Source organism: Canis lupus, chromosome 31 (assembly GCF_048164855.1).
Source record: "Canis lupus baileyi chromosome 31, mCanLup2.hap1, whole genome shotgun sequence".
NCBI lineage: Eukaryota > Metazoa > Chordata > Mammalia > Carnivora > Canidae > Canis > Canis lupus.
In genome coordinates this window covers 16,645,979-16,661,016 of record NC_132868.1, presented here as the reverse complement: position 1 = coordinate 16,661,016, position 15,038 = coordinate 16,645,979, and the positions used below count along the sequence as shown (strand labels likewise).

The window sequence follows — 15,038 nt, the reverse complement described above, 5'->3', positions numbered from 1 at the left end:
TCTGCCCTGCTGATGCTCCCATATTTGTGATGGGTATGAACCATAAGAAATATGACAATTCTCTCAAGAGTGTCAGCAATGCCTCCTATACCACCAAATGCTTGATCCCTCCGGCCAAGGTCATCCATGACAACTCTGGCATAATGGAGGGACTCATGACCATAGTCCATGCCATCACTGGCACCCTGAAGACTGTCGATGGCCCCTTTGGAAATCTGTGGTGTGATGGCCAAGGGGCTACCCAGAACATCATCCCTGCTTCTACTGGTGCTGTCAAGGCTGTAGGCAAGATCATCCTTGTACTGAATAGGAAGCTCACTGGTATGGCTTTCCATGTCTCCACCTCTAACATGTCAGTCATAGATCTGACCTGCCACCTGGAGAAAGCTGCCAAATATGACATGAAGAAGGTGGTGAAGCAGGCATCTGAGTCCTCCCTCAAGGGCATCCTGGGCTATGCTGAGGACCAGCTTGTCTCCTATGACTTCATCAGTGACACCCACTCTTCCACCTTCGATGCTTGGGACTGCATTGCCCTTGATGGCCACTTTGTCAAGCTCATTTTCTAGCACAATAATGAATTTGGCTAAAGCCACTGGGTGGCAGATTTTGTGGTCTATATGGCCTCCAAAGAGTAAGAACCCCTTGGACCACCAGCTCCAGTGAGAGCAAGAGGAAGTGAGGGGTCTTCAGCTGCTAGGAAGTCTTTGCCCCAACTCATCCCCCAACATAATGAGAATCTCCCGACCTCTGCACAGTTTCCATCCCAGATGCCTTGAAGATGAGGGGCTTGGAGAGCCCTGCCCTTCTTTGTCATGTACCATCAATAAAGGACAATGTACCTAGCCAAAAAAAAAAAAAAAAAGAGGGGAAGAGAGAAAAATAACAAATGGGTATATATGATCATTTCTTTCTGGAAGGAAATAGATCACAAGTCATTGTTGGAAATGTTTGCCTTTGGAAGGAAGGACTGACAGCTGGATGGAATATTATAAATATAAATAAATATAAATATTTATTTATTCATGAGAGACAGAGAGAGAGAGAGAGGCAGAGACACAGGCAGAGGGAGAAGCAGGCTCCATGCAGAGAGCCCGACACGGGACTCGATCCTGGGTCTCCAGGATCATGCCCTGGGCTGAAGGCGGCGCTAAACCACTGAGCCACCTGGGCTGCCCTTGACTTTCTTTTCTATCTTGTGAATTTTTACTTTAGGCATGCATGTCATTTAATTTTCTTAAAAAAATGGAAAAAACAGATGCTCAAGGTCTGCTCCCAGATATGATTATTTAGTATATCCGGGAAGGGCCTCAGCAGCTGTATTTTATTTAAAGCTGTGGGTGATTTTGTTGCAAAGGCAGAGTTGAGACCCAAGCGGGTAGTTGTAGGTGTGAACACACATGTGACTGTTATGTGGCAGGGTGGGGGTTGGGAGCAGGAGTCCACAACTTAAAAAAAAAAATCCCCTCTCCAATATTCCTTGGAAGTTTCTTCAGCCTTCTCCCCAGAAGCCAGATCAGACAGTGGGCTCAGTCACCTCCCCCTAAAGAAAGGCCAGAATGAAGCTTGTTCTCCATTGGAAGGTGCGTAGTGAGGGGTGACAAGTAAGGACTCGGGAGCCAGACAGCCAAGATTCAGGTCCTGGCCCCAGCTGTGCTTCCAGACACTTCTCTCTGCCTTCACGTTCTCATTTAGGGTGGTGTGAGGATGACGTGTGTTGCTCTGTCCAGAATACTTAAGAGCCAGGCCTGGTATAGGAAAAGCACAACGTAACCAGTGGCTATCAGCACAGGGCAAACAGGTGAGCCCCTGGTAATCAGGAGAACTGCAGCCAGGTCACCCCTCCTTGGTCCGTGGCCCGGGCAGTGCCGTCCTACCAGCCCTGTCAGCCACTCCGTAACGCCACTATCTGTGCACATGCCACCTGCATCACTGGACTGTCAGTGCCCTATGGGAGACACAGCTTCCCACGCAATTTGTGTCCTCCCTGGCACACAGAGCAGGGGCTTTGGGTACCTGTGAAGCGTGCCAAGGAAGGAGGCACTTAGGTAGGAAGCCGGAGCATGTCTTTCTTCCAGAAAGCCATCCTTGACCTCGCCACATTTAACTCTCTCCTCCTCTCCTCTGTGGACTCACCTCCTCGCAGCACATCAGCATTTCGCCTCCGTGGGCTGAAATCCCATCTCTCCCTCCAGGCCAGGGCTCCTCGATGGTGAGCCTGTCCACCGCCCGCTTGCACACTTGCACATCTCCTCTCTTGGCACACAGCAGGAGCACAATACATGTCTTCGGGGTCAGACTGCCGATCCCACCTGCCCCTCGCTGACATTCCCTGCAGCCCCTACAGGAGGCAAACAGGGCATTAGCGGGATGGGGACTCTCCACGTCAGTGTGGCGCGGTGGGGACCACGTAGGGGTGGATTTATCTCTGGGGGGGTGTGTGTTTTTGGTTTTTGGTTTTTGTTTTTTAGTAAACAGTCTGCAGATACTTGAAAAAGAGGAACATAGTTCTAAAACCTGGTTCTAAAATCCTAGATAGGGACGCCTGAGTGGCTCAGCGGTTGAAAGTCGGCCTTTGACTCAGGGCATGATCCCGGAGGTCCAGGATCGAGTCCCACATCGGGCTCCCTGCATGGAGCCTGCTTCTCCTTCTGCCTGTGTCTCTGCCTCTCTCTCTCTCTCTCTGTCTCTCATGAATAAATAAATAAAATATTTTTAAAAAATAAAAAAAATAAAATCCTAGATAATTTTGCATCTTCTGCAGCATGGCCTTTGTTCTTTATTAAAACCGCACAGGAATAACCTTGCCATGTTACTGCCACTATTAAAACTGTGTAGCCCTGATCACACGACAAATCGTGTTCTGAGAGCGGAGTGCCAACACAGGCGAGAGCTACCTCCTTCTCCGATAAGGGAGGGAGCAGCCCCCCTGTCTCCCACCCCCCCCTTCGTCCCTCCCTCCTGGGTCCCCGGCAACCTGCGGCCACCTGCGGCCGCCTCGCCACCAGCCCAGGCACCGCCCCGGGCCGCGATCTGCACGCACAGCGAGCGGCAGGCCTTTCCAAAGAGGGGACACGGTCCAATCCGCAGTCCTCAGTCTTTCTAAGGACATCCTCCCTCAGTTCCCACTTGAGGCTTCCAGGCCGCGCTCCTAAGTGGGGCGTTGTCCTCACTGGTGGGTCTTCCCTCCTCCTAGGGGAACCAGGGGTTCCTCTGAACAAGGAATGGGCAGGGGGATGGAGGCGGTGGGGAGCATGTTGCTAGGTGCACCCCGTCCCCCCTGGGGGCCGCCCTGCAGGAGCTCGACTCCTCAGTCTGCTGATTCTGGTGCTCTGGGGGCAGGCCACCCGCAGGCCACCCGCAGGCCACCCGCAGGCCACCTGCAGCCAACCCGCAGCCAACCCGCAGGCTACCCGCAGGCTACCCGCAGCCAACCCGCTGCATCTGTGGGAAGGAGAAGGCTTCCCCCTACTGCTCCTTGGGCCCAGGTTCGCTGTGCGTCCTCCTGGAGGAGCCAGGGCCTCCCCAGCCAGCAGGGGACCCGGAGGGGAGCACCCCCGCAGACCGTTCTTTTGCCTCCCAACACCAAATAAGGTGTGAACCCAATAAGGCCCCGGTTTAACTTCTTCAAATCACCTCTTCTTCTTTCAGGGAAAGACCTGCCCGGGGACCCAAACTGATTCTCCTGATTTCAAATGCAAATTGCGGGCACGCACACATGCACACACGCACACATGCACAAACACGCACACATGCACAAACACGCACACATGCACTCGCTGCGAGAGGTTTTAGGGGGTAAACGGTGGTGTCGGGAACGTCCAAGTTCAGCAGCACTTTTTAGCTTTCCTTCACCAGGCCTTATCTTTCCAGAAAACAGATGAAAAGGTCTGAGGGAGGGAGGTGATCGTAGAGATGGGAATGGCTTTTATTAAAAGAGTGTTTTCCCAGACCTTAACTAAACCTCATCCACTTTCGTCAGTCAGGGCCGACAGTTGAGAGCAATATTAGAGGAGGTAATTGCACGTATCAGTCAACAGCTTTTGTCCCGCGGCCGCTGAGAATTACAGTAAAACGGGCACAGGAAAACAGCATACTGGATTAAAGGCAAAAAAGATCTTTCTCCAGTTTCTCTCTACTCACCAGCTGTTATGTTCGGCTGCGGAGACAGAAGCAGCAATAATATCTGGGGGAAATCTAGCCTACCACAGTCTGGGTTGGGTTTTTTTTTTTCCTCCTTCTGTTTTTCCTCCGCCTTAAAAGTGATTAAGCTTTGACTTTAAAGAGAAACTTTTTCAAAAAGCATTCTATCTCACCATAGCAACTAAACAATTGACCTTATATGAATTTTTCTCCCCATTCAAGTGTATGAACACATACAAACCTGAACCCTCCACCGTTGCTGACACTGGCCGTAAAACAGCCACCTCAGAACTGCTGGTGTCACTTGGTAAGCCGTCCCTGCAGTTGCTTAAGTAAATAGCTGGCAAGACCCAGATATATTTTATGTACATTTGATTGTAAATCACACCTAGTCAAATCACAGCATACTGAAGAGTTAGCAGAGGGGTCTGAAATTCACCCCCAGGAAGTGGGACTTGGAAGAAGAGAGAGAGGAGAGAGAGATGCCTATCCTTGTGCACCTGGCACAAATCCCCACAAGAGAAGTGGGATCGTCACCAGGTCCCTGATGCTCCACATACCACGGACCGGCCTCCTGACCCCCATACTAAAGGAACTCCTTTTCTCTCAACCGTGAGAAAATAACCAAGTGTGTCTAAAAGCTGTCAGAGACTTTGGATGCAAAAGAGGGGCATTCTTAGGGTCAAGCTGAGGGTAACTGAGAGGGAGAACTGGATGAGCCGGGAAGGAAGGAGACCAACTCCAGCAGGATAGCAGGGCCTAGAGAATAGTGGCCCTGAAGTCCTTTCTGAGTGCCTTAGTGAAACCAGGCACAGTGCTGAGTTTGGCCAGCTCCACGGTGACTCTGACAGAGGCCAGTTGGGACATGGATGCAGTGCCACAATAAAGCTGTTGTCATTAATGAATTTGATTCTTAAATACTTGAAATCCTAGAGCCAAGATCAACTTCATGATGCAACAGTAAACAGGCATTTTTTTTTTTAACAGACCAAAAGCTGAGGTTTAAAGAGATAAAGAAACTCCCCAAGACATAGCCAGTGAGTAATACAGGCAGGATTCAAACTCAGCTCATGTCTTTCCCAAAGCCTTACTCATGCCACTACAAGAACTTCACCCTGGGCAGGTGAATGTCTAGCAGCACTTGAGTATGGACACCAGGAATGTAAGGAGCTGTAGCGACATCTTCCTGGCACATCAAATTTATTCAAACATGGGTGAGTATCAAATGGAACAGGAGGAGTAGGGTGGTGTGGGATTAGGTAATTGCATTATTCAATATTTTACAACACACTTTTTCACATTAAATTCAATGACTGTATTAGAGAGCAGGGTGCAATATTCCTATTTTTAAAAAAAGATTGAATAGGTAATGAATTAATAGGATTCAAATTTAAACACTGAAAAAAAAAACAAATTTAAACACTTTCATAGTAGAGTTTACAAAGTGTATAGTAGTACAAAGTGGAAAGTTTCTCTCTCACTTATCACTCAGCCCAAATTCCCAATTCCCTTTTCAATAGGCAAATTATTACCTATTTTATTTTAGAGGAAGTACATATATAGTCTTTTTTATCTTTTTTAAGCAAATAGTAGCACACTGGACACGCTTTTCTGCACATTGTTCTTTTTCATTAAACACGAAATCTTGAAGTTCATATCTGTAAACAAAGTCCTCCCTCATTCTTGTTGACAGCTGTTAGCACTTCATTAAATTCATGCATCATCATTTATTTAGCCAGTCCTATTAGTGGACTTTCAGAATGTCCTGAAAACTTTGGTACTACAAACAATGCCTCAATTAATAATCTTTTACATGGATCATTTCACACATTTGAGAATATGTATGTGGGATGCATTGCCACAAGTAGAACTGCTAGGTCAAAGGCATTTGCATTTACATTTTGACAGATATTAACAAATTTCTTACTACGGAAGTTGTACCAATTGGCAGAGAGCCATTTCTTAGTATTATCAAACTCTTTAACGTTTGCCAATCTGACAGGTGAAAAATGAAATTTCACTGTCGTGGTAATTTGCATTTTTCTTCTTCTTGGTGAGGCTGAGTAGTTTTTCATGTCCTTAAGAGCCGTTTCTCTTTTATTTTCTACCAACTGTCCATATCCTTTCTCACTTTTTATATGGTTTGGGGCTTTTTTAATTGGCTTGCAGAGTTCTTTAGTGGGTTCAGAAGTTAGCCCTTTATCTGAGACTTGACTTCTACAGTTTCTTCTGGTTGCCAGGCCTCCTCCTCTTGTCAGTTTCCACTGAGAAACCCAGCCCCACCATGGCAGCATGGTGCCAGCAGCCTGACTGTCCCCATGTTGACCCGTCTGCACCTGGACTCTCCTGAAACCTACTCGTTGCCTGGCCAAACTTCCTTCGACATCCTGAGTTCTTTACCCAGGGCCTGCTCTTGTCCAATGGACATCCAAGGACATCCAAATCACCCTGATCTAGTTATTCCATCTCCAGGCTCCCTTGAAGAGGTAAGAGAGAGGTGAGAACTGGAGCATATCCTCAACACGAAACCCCCACCCAGTATTTATACACATCACTGTTTCTCCTCCACTAAGCATTCCCAATATCATGTAGAATGACCTGATGATAATAGTCACTATCATGTATTGAACATTCACTGTGTGCCAAGCACCAATCCAAGTACTTTACAAATAAGAACTCATTTCATCTTCAAAATGTCTCAGGAATGTCTTATTATCATCAACATATTCTACAGATGACAACACAAGTGACAGAAATGTTACATAATTCGTCAAGGGCCCTAATGCCAATATGAACCCAGGACTGAAAGTCAGGCAGTCTGGACTACAGATCTCCCTGACTGTTGCATCATGTTTTAAAAAGCCTGTTCACTGTTGCATCATGAAGTTGATCTTGGCTCTAGGATTTCAAGTATTTAAAGAATCAAATTCTAATATTGCTGTAATTTCAGCAGGTCTTCTGGCCACCACTCAGGTTACTTATATCACATGCACATACACACAAACACATGCTACAATACAGGGAAATTTCACTAATGTTCTTGAGATTAAGGAATACTTTATCCTAGTGCCAACATGATGTGATGTTTTGTAGGGCTTATATGAGCCATGATATTATAAGAAAAAGATGTTTGGTGCCTTAGCTTGCCTAGTTTTACCTGAAAGTCAAGAAAGTTGTACATAAATCTGAGGAACTATCCATCAACTTTCAAAGAATCAAGGAAATAATATCAAGGAAAACATGGCTTAAAAACTATAACATAAGAGGCACCTGGGTGGCTCAATCGGTTAAGCATCTGCCTTTGGCTCAGGTCATGATCCCAGAGTCCTGGAATCGAGCTCCACATTGGGCTCCCTGCTCAGCGGGCAGTCTGCTTCTCCCTGTCCCTGTGCCCCTCCCCCAAGCTCATGCCCTCTCTCTCTGTCTCTCTCTCTGCTCTCTCTCTCTCTCTTAAATAAAATCTTAAGAAAAAAAAAAAAACAACCGTAACATGGGCTGATCCCATAGGCATACTTGGAAGGGACACTCTGTCACTGAAACTTACACAACTCTCATATCCAGGGCAGAAATGTATCTCAACCCTCAGCACATGCATATGACAAATTGTACTACAGTAAGTGATTTAGGGATACCTGCTTGTGATTTATATGTCAGAGGCCTGGGTCTATTAAAAACAAACTTCCCCAATTCAAACCCACATCTCAAAGCCAAATATCCTGGGATGGACAGAATGGGACACCAGAGTGATTCATTCAGCTATGTTTCTCCCATGCCAGAGGAGGCCAGCTCATGTCTGCCCTCCACTCCCTTCTTATTCCCTAGATGACAACAAATGGAAAAAAAAAAAAAAAAACAAATCGGTTTGTGTCTTCATCCTTATTGTATCAGCACAGCCCCCAAAGATGGCTTCTACACTGTGCCAACTACCTTGGACAGCTGCGGCTGAAGGAGTTTGAAAGCCAGAGTCCATCCCCTGACTGGGTGATTCTAGGCAGGAACTGATAAAATACAACTCTCTTGCACTAATTCTGTAAGGATTCCAGCCAGTGTATATATTTAACTATACAGTCAGATTTTGAATACTCGGGATCTCATAATCCAGATGGTGATCTAATTCAATTTTTATTTCCTCTATCAATATTCCTTTTTTGAGCAGTTGACCATTAATTCATCCCTTGGACTGGAGAAGCTATTCATTTATCACCCCCAAAACATATTCTGAGTCCCTATTGTGCTATAGGCATTAGAAATAAAAAGACAAACAAACAAAAGTTCCCACTTATAAGGAGCTTATAGTCAATTAAGATATAGGAATTTAAAAAGAAAAAAACTTTTAAGGGCAATTGCAATGCTAGGGAACTTGTATTTGGATGGAAGTGAGAGTGCACAGGATGACTCTCAAGAGCCAAAACTGGGCCAGATGGCAAAGGATATGTAGGGGAAGTGAGGTCTGAGCTAAGGGCACTAGCCGGTCTGGAGGTAGAGGGGAAAATAAACCAAGTAGAGGTGCTTTATGAGCAGAGGCCTGGAGACGAGAAAGCTGTCACCCACTTAAGAGGCTACAGAGGTTGGGTGTGGCTGCAATCTGAAGGCGAATGTTAAGAGAGGAAGCCCTAAACATGAGCAGGGCCAGGCTGTGAAAGCCCTTGCACGCTGTGCGGGATATGTCTGACTGAATGTGGTGAAAGCCACCGAAACGTATAAGGAAGAAGCATGGGATCACCACAATAAAACTGGTCCTGGGGCTAATAATTCATAACAGAGTTCAAACAACTGTTGAGACTTCGTTGGTTAGTGTTTGGAAAAGAGACAAGATCCTCAGCAAAAGAATGACTCTGAATGTAGAATTTGGAAAAATCAAATGCAGTTGGTGGGATAAGTGTCTGGGTGGGAGGGACCCCGTTGGCATTTCCCAAATCGCACTGAACAGTATCCACCATTTCTTTCATTAGCACAAAATTTCATGCATACACACACACACACACACACACACACACCTGCAATATCATGTATACATCGGATTACTCATTATAGTATTATTTAGAACATCACAAAATTGAAAACCTACATATTTATCAATTTGAGACTGCTTAAATAAATTATGGCATGTATATAAAATGGAATGCCATGAAGCTATAAAAAAAGGCTGAGGAAACTCATTATACACTATGCAAAAAAAGCTTCAAGATACGGTATTGAGTGGAAAGTGCAGAACAATGTATATACTACACTACCATCTTCCCACAAAAGATATTGAGAGCGGGGTGGGGGCGGTGGGAATGCACATGTTATTTGTTCGTGTATGTATAAAACAACTCTGGAAGGAGACACGGAAAAGCAATAGTGTTTGGTTGTCGGTGGGAAGGGGAAGTGGGTGGCTGGGGAAAGCACGCTTCACTATATTTTCCCTTTTGTTCCTTTTGAATCAGGTAAATGTATTACCTATTCAAATCTGTCCCTGTCCTTGAAGAGCTCACAGTCCAAATAGATAAACACATGTACAACAGGGAAGAGCTCGTTTAAAATATGTAATAGGCCATAACACGAAGGTAAGAGAGGAGTTAAACAAATATTTGGCCCTTAGCCAGAGAAACTACAATTGGAAAAGTTCGTATTCCTCCTATTTGAGCCACCATTTCTGTTGAACATTTCTGGACTGTTCTCCAGGTCCACGTCCTGCAGGCATAATTAGTTCATGACTGACATCTGGGGGGGTGGGGGGGAACCTTCCCCAGTCTCTTCACTTTACAGATGTGGAGACTGAAGTACAGAGGGGTGAAGGGGCTTGCTTGAAGCCATGTGGGTGGTTGGAGTGTCCTCCGTGAACCTGCCATGGTGTCCCTTCTATTGGCAGATGCTGACACTCCCACAAAGCCAGTGACCTGCCAGTCCTCTTTGGAAACACCAACTAACCTGTGTGTCCACCAGCCGGTTAGATGCCTCTCTCCTTAGCAGTGGCAAATCCGCAAACTTGTCCGAGGAAGACAGAAGTCATCCTCTCCTGAGGGGCGCTCACTAGTACCTGAGCTCACCTGGTCCCGGCCACCTCGTTAGAACAGCACCCAAATCTCTGAACTTGTAGTTTGGTTTTTGTGAAAAACAGAATGTGATCCTCTGGGCAGTTCACAAACTGAAATATCAACATTAAGTTACTAATCTTGCCTTAAATGAAACAAAATAATGGCCCATCATGCTGTCCTCCCCAAGCTTCAATCTCTAACGTCTCCTTAGCAATAGAGTGATCTGTTCTCACTGGCAAATCCGCAACCACCCTGGCACACAGCAGTGAGCGTGGTTCAGCACCTTGTGGCTTCTGAAACAGACCAGGGCTTAGCCTGAGGCAGCTGGAGTCCTTAGGGACTTCAGAGCCCTGACTAGCTAACATGTCTTTCGTTTTGCCACAGAACTGCTCTTCTCGTCCAGGACCTTTCATTGCTCTCGAAACTCCACGCAGTTAACCGCTGATCTCCCCTCTGCCCTCCCCCATCAGCCTCTTTATTCTTCTTGCTCCTTCCTCTGAGCTTTCCAGCAGCAGCCCCATCCTAAAATAGCTCCCCCACTTCATCCTGCCTGCTCTTTCATCTGCAGTGCTTTCCCTTTTTTCCTTTCATTTCTAGGTGTCTTTGGAATATGAAGGGGAAATCTCACTTCAGCAAACTTAATAATGAAAGTCATGATGCATATCACAAGAGTGGTGAATATTTATTGAGCATTTACTCTGTTCCAGAGATTGAGCTAAGATAGATGATAAATAGATGTCCAGCAAGCATGATCGCAGAATAAAACCATCTTCTGTTTGGCAAGCTATTTTTGTCTCAAAACATGAATGGTCTCTGGAAACAGACTATGATTGGTTTCACCACTGTCCACTCTCTACGATGACAATAATCGATTGTGTTATCATACGACTGCTTTCAAGTAGCCCTTAATTGTGTGACAGCCACACTTTAGGACAAACCATCTGACTGTATGATGCTTGCACTGTAGCCAGAAATGCAAGGATGGATGACCATCCCCTCCCACCAGGGGGGAGCCATGAGACAGAATTGTCTCAGTTTTATTCTTGTGCCACCAAAACTCAAATTTCAACATCTCTCACCAGAACCACGTCACTCCTGCTTGAAATGCTACCTCAGTTTGCAGCTGTACAACATAACAACCCAACGGCCACAGTCTTAAGAATTTGGAAGAGAAATGAGAGTGAAGATGAGCTTTGAAAATCTCTCACTTCTACCTACAAAATTCTTATCAAATGCAACTGCCTGGGTTGGGGACTTTGATAATATCTTCCTCCCAAGGAAATTCCACTGAAACTAAAGATCTAAGTAATTCATGGAGCTTGTGACACTATATAGTCCACGCACCTCATTGTCCACTTGTCTAAATGACTCAGTTGCTGAATATTTATCTTATTCATTCTATTAGGATAGCATCTGAACCCATCCTCCCCTCCTCAAATCTTTCCCCCCTCTAAATGGTCTGTCTTCTGCACAGTGGTATTTTCAATAAAAATCCTTGAATAGAATTAGTAAACAGATATATCCTTTACCTATTTTGCCGGCTGATAGGTGTTTGAGAAATATGTTTTTGACAAATAAATTAATTAGTGGTCAAGAAAAGCACATTAAGACACGAAGCGTATTGTTACCCATCAATATACATGTTTTGATTTTATTATGATTAATCATTATTATTAAATACTATTAATGATTCTTCCCACTGGTTGGTAAGTTAACATCCATATATTCTTGACGAGAGAACTTGACAATACAGTCTTTCAAAAAGTCTTCAGACCCTTTCATTCCTAGCAATTAGTTGACCTTAAGAAAATAGCCTGAATAAAGGACACAGAAAAAGGTTTTTTGTAGATGATGTCTCCCAAACTTTCTTGAAAGTACATGGAGTCTAGCAATAATGAAACGGGAGGTAATGGTGGCACAGCCACTCAATGAAGTAGTATGTAGTTATCAAAAATGATTATTAAGTTTGTATACTAACAGGTGCAAAAAGTAACAGAGCATGCACACTGTGATGAGTACCCATGCCCAATATTCCGAGACACATGCAGAAAAGTGCTAACAAGGGGAACTGGAATTGAATTCTGGATTCCCCATTTATAAATTGTATAAATTTAGGTGGGTTAATCTCTGTGGCCCAATTGCCTCACATTAATTATAATGTGATGAGAAAGATAATAATAACAAAGTAACTGCTGTCTTAGGAGTGCTGTGGGGAGGTGAACCAGTGCTGTGGCTGACGGGATAAGCAGCGAACAGATACACTTACTATAATGATTACTGTAAGGGTGATGGACCTGTGGTGCTCTGTCTTTGTTTTCTAAATCCTCAGTGACGTGCTAATAGTACACACATCAGGACGGTGATCTCTTTATCTTTCTCCTCTCTCCTCTGGGAGAAATGCCTGGATCTGGATTACTTCAGCCATGGTGCTTTTGTCCTCTTCCTAGAAATTCCTATAGAGCTTCCTGCTTGAACACTATTGCTTGGCAGTGTTTTTATGCTGCCTGGAGTTTGTCATTATATTTTATATGGACATAATGATCCCCGACTACCCCAGACATGGCTTTCAGGAATAGGCATTTTGGGGCCCTCCTCATGGACCCTTTGGCACAGATCCACATATGCCACAACTAGTTAATTTGATTTTTAAAATATGTTGATTTGGGGCACCTGGATGGCTCAGTGGTTAAGCGTCTGCCTTTGGCTCAGGTCGTGATCCTGGGATCCTGGGATGGAGTCCCACATCAGCCTCCCAGAGGGGAGCCTGCTTCTCCCCCTGCCTATGTCTCTGCCTCTCTGTGTGTGTCTCTCATGAATAAATAAAATCTTAAAAAATAAAATATTTTGAAATGGCAGTCATACAGATAGAAGCATGCAGAATGCCCACAATTTCAATGTCAGCTGTTTTTCCATTTCTTCCTTAATCATATTTTATTTCCATAGTCACACAGGAGCTAAAGAAACAACTAAATCCTGGATGGTTTTCCTTGATTTGTATTTCACATCCACTTGGTTTTACAACTCAGGAGAACCTGAAGTTTGTCTTGTTTCTGAGATTAACTAATTCTGTATCTTTCTCACACAGAAATAAATGTAATGAGGCCAGTGGTAATTAATTCCTAGAAAAAAAAAGAATGTACCCACTGGAAAGCCAGAAGATAAGCCATCCATGACTTCTAGGGAAGAACCCTTTGGAAGGCAGGATTCAAATGATGCTCCCCATCCAAAGGTAAGTATTTCTGCTTAAAGTTTTTTTGTGTCCATATTTCCCTAGGGCAGGAGCCCTGCAAGCAAATATCTTTAACTGTGCCAGCTCCTTTTTTGTTTTCCACAATTAGCTTATCTCCAATCATATAAACATGAACACATTATGACAGTCTTTGGAGGTTATGGAGGTAAAACAGGAAAATAAAGGTTACTTTAACTTTGAGAGTTGTTTTGAGGACAAAGCCAGATTAAAGCTTACATAGATATACAAAATAATTGACGAATGCTATTGTCTGCTTTCCTTAAATGATTTTATTAGAAAGAACATATTAATTATAATGGAAGCAAACTTGGACTCTGTGGGTTTCTAAATAAAAAAAATTCCTTTGTAGCATCACGGCAGGATTTCCCACCATTTTTCTCTTTCTGATGAAATTAACTCCCCATGGTTGGTCAGCAGGATAATCTAATTTTAGCCAATCAGCTTGGGAGCTGCTGTTGACCTCACAAAGGGAGAAAAACGTATCTGCAGTCATAGCAACCACCCGCTCAGCTCTGATCATCTCTGGACCCTTCCGCCTAATGACAGACACCGGCTTGCTTCTTAGATGATTAATCTTTTCCCCTGTGAACCTCCTTGAATACATTAGCCAAACAAGTCTGATAAATTTGTTTATCCCAAGACAATCATTAGAAAATTACCTGCAAAAGTAATTCTCACTAGAGCAGTTTGTGAATGGAAAGCCATATGGCAGATGAGAACAGAAATAAGCAATAAAATCTCTTGCTGTATGTCGCAACAGGTCAGGAAAGTTTTTCCCCTTTAAACTTTATCATTTTACATTGAACCATAAAAGCACAGCAGCCTAGAGCCTATTTTACATGAGCAAAAGAGCCTTTTAGCCAGTCACTAGTTATTCTTCCAACACGGTACCTACTATGTTTTAGGTTCTGGAGAGGCTCCACTGAATATGAGCTATCTCTGTCTTCCTCAGTCCCACAGCACAGTGAGAGGAGACACATGTAAATAGATAATTACAGTACACCATAAGGGCTGTAACAGACAACACACAGAGCTCTGAGAGCATTGAAAAGGAGGGGATAACTGTCTATTTTTCCAGAGTCAACAAAGAGTGTCATGGCTATGACATTCAAATTAAGCAAAAAGAATGAGCAGGATTTTTCCAAAATGGAACAGTATTCTAGGCAAAGAGACGAGCATTGGAAAGACATGAACTTAATGGACCACTGTGATAAACTCCTGGGCAGCAGAATGTCTGGAGCAGCGGGATATTTGCCACATCTTCTTCCAGGAAGTGAGACTGGTAGTGTGAGTTGAGACAAGATTGACAGTACTTTGTAGAATAACATGAACACATTTTTAGGGCCTCAAGAAGGCAAGACAATGAGCTGGATGGGTAGTGCCAATCTGGAAACTCTTTCTGAGATTGAATCAAGAGAATGTAATTGTTAGCTGTATCCTTGGTGACGCTCCTCATTTGTGAAAAGAATGAGAAGAGAGTAAGCATTTGTTGCAGCCATACAGCTAATATGGGCTATTTCCATACGCAGTCACTGGATCCACTACTAAAGGGTCAATTTGATGAGTGGGAGGGAGGGCAAGGTCTCCATTTGGTTGAGAGGTTTAAAATGAGGGCATGTATTTAA

General features: G+C 44.4%; 1 long non-coding RNA gene across 9 annotated transcripts in view; it reads right to left on the bottom strand.

Moving 5' to 3' along the window:
- LOC140622060 (uncharacterized) overlaps window positions 1–15,038 on the bottom strand; it is a 106,123-nt gene that overhangs the window by 53,829 nt on the left and 37,256 nt on the right. For 7 of the 9 annotated variants that reach the window (XR_012021771.1, XR_012021770.1, XR_012021767.1 and 4 more), the window contains exon 5: window positions 2,137–2,341. The exons of 1 other annotated variant lie outside the window; for it this stretch is intronic. This is a non-coding gene — a long non-coding RNA (uncharacterized lncRNA). Of the gene's footprint in view, window positions 1–1,182; window positions 1,749–2,136; window positions 2,342–15,038 lie in introns of those variants that run through there. One more of the 9 variants, XR_012021773.1, reaches the window with a different exon arrangement.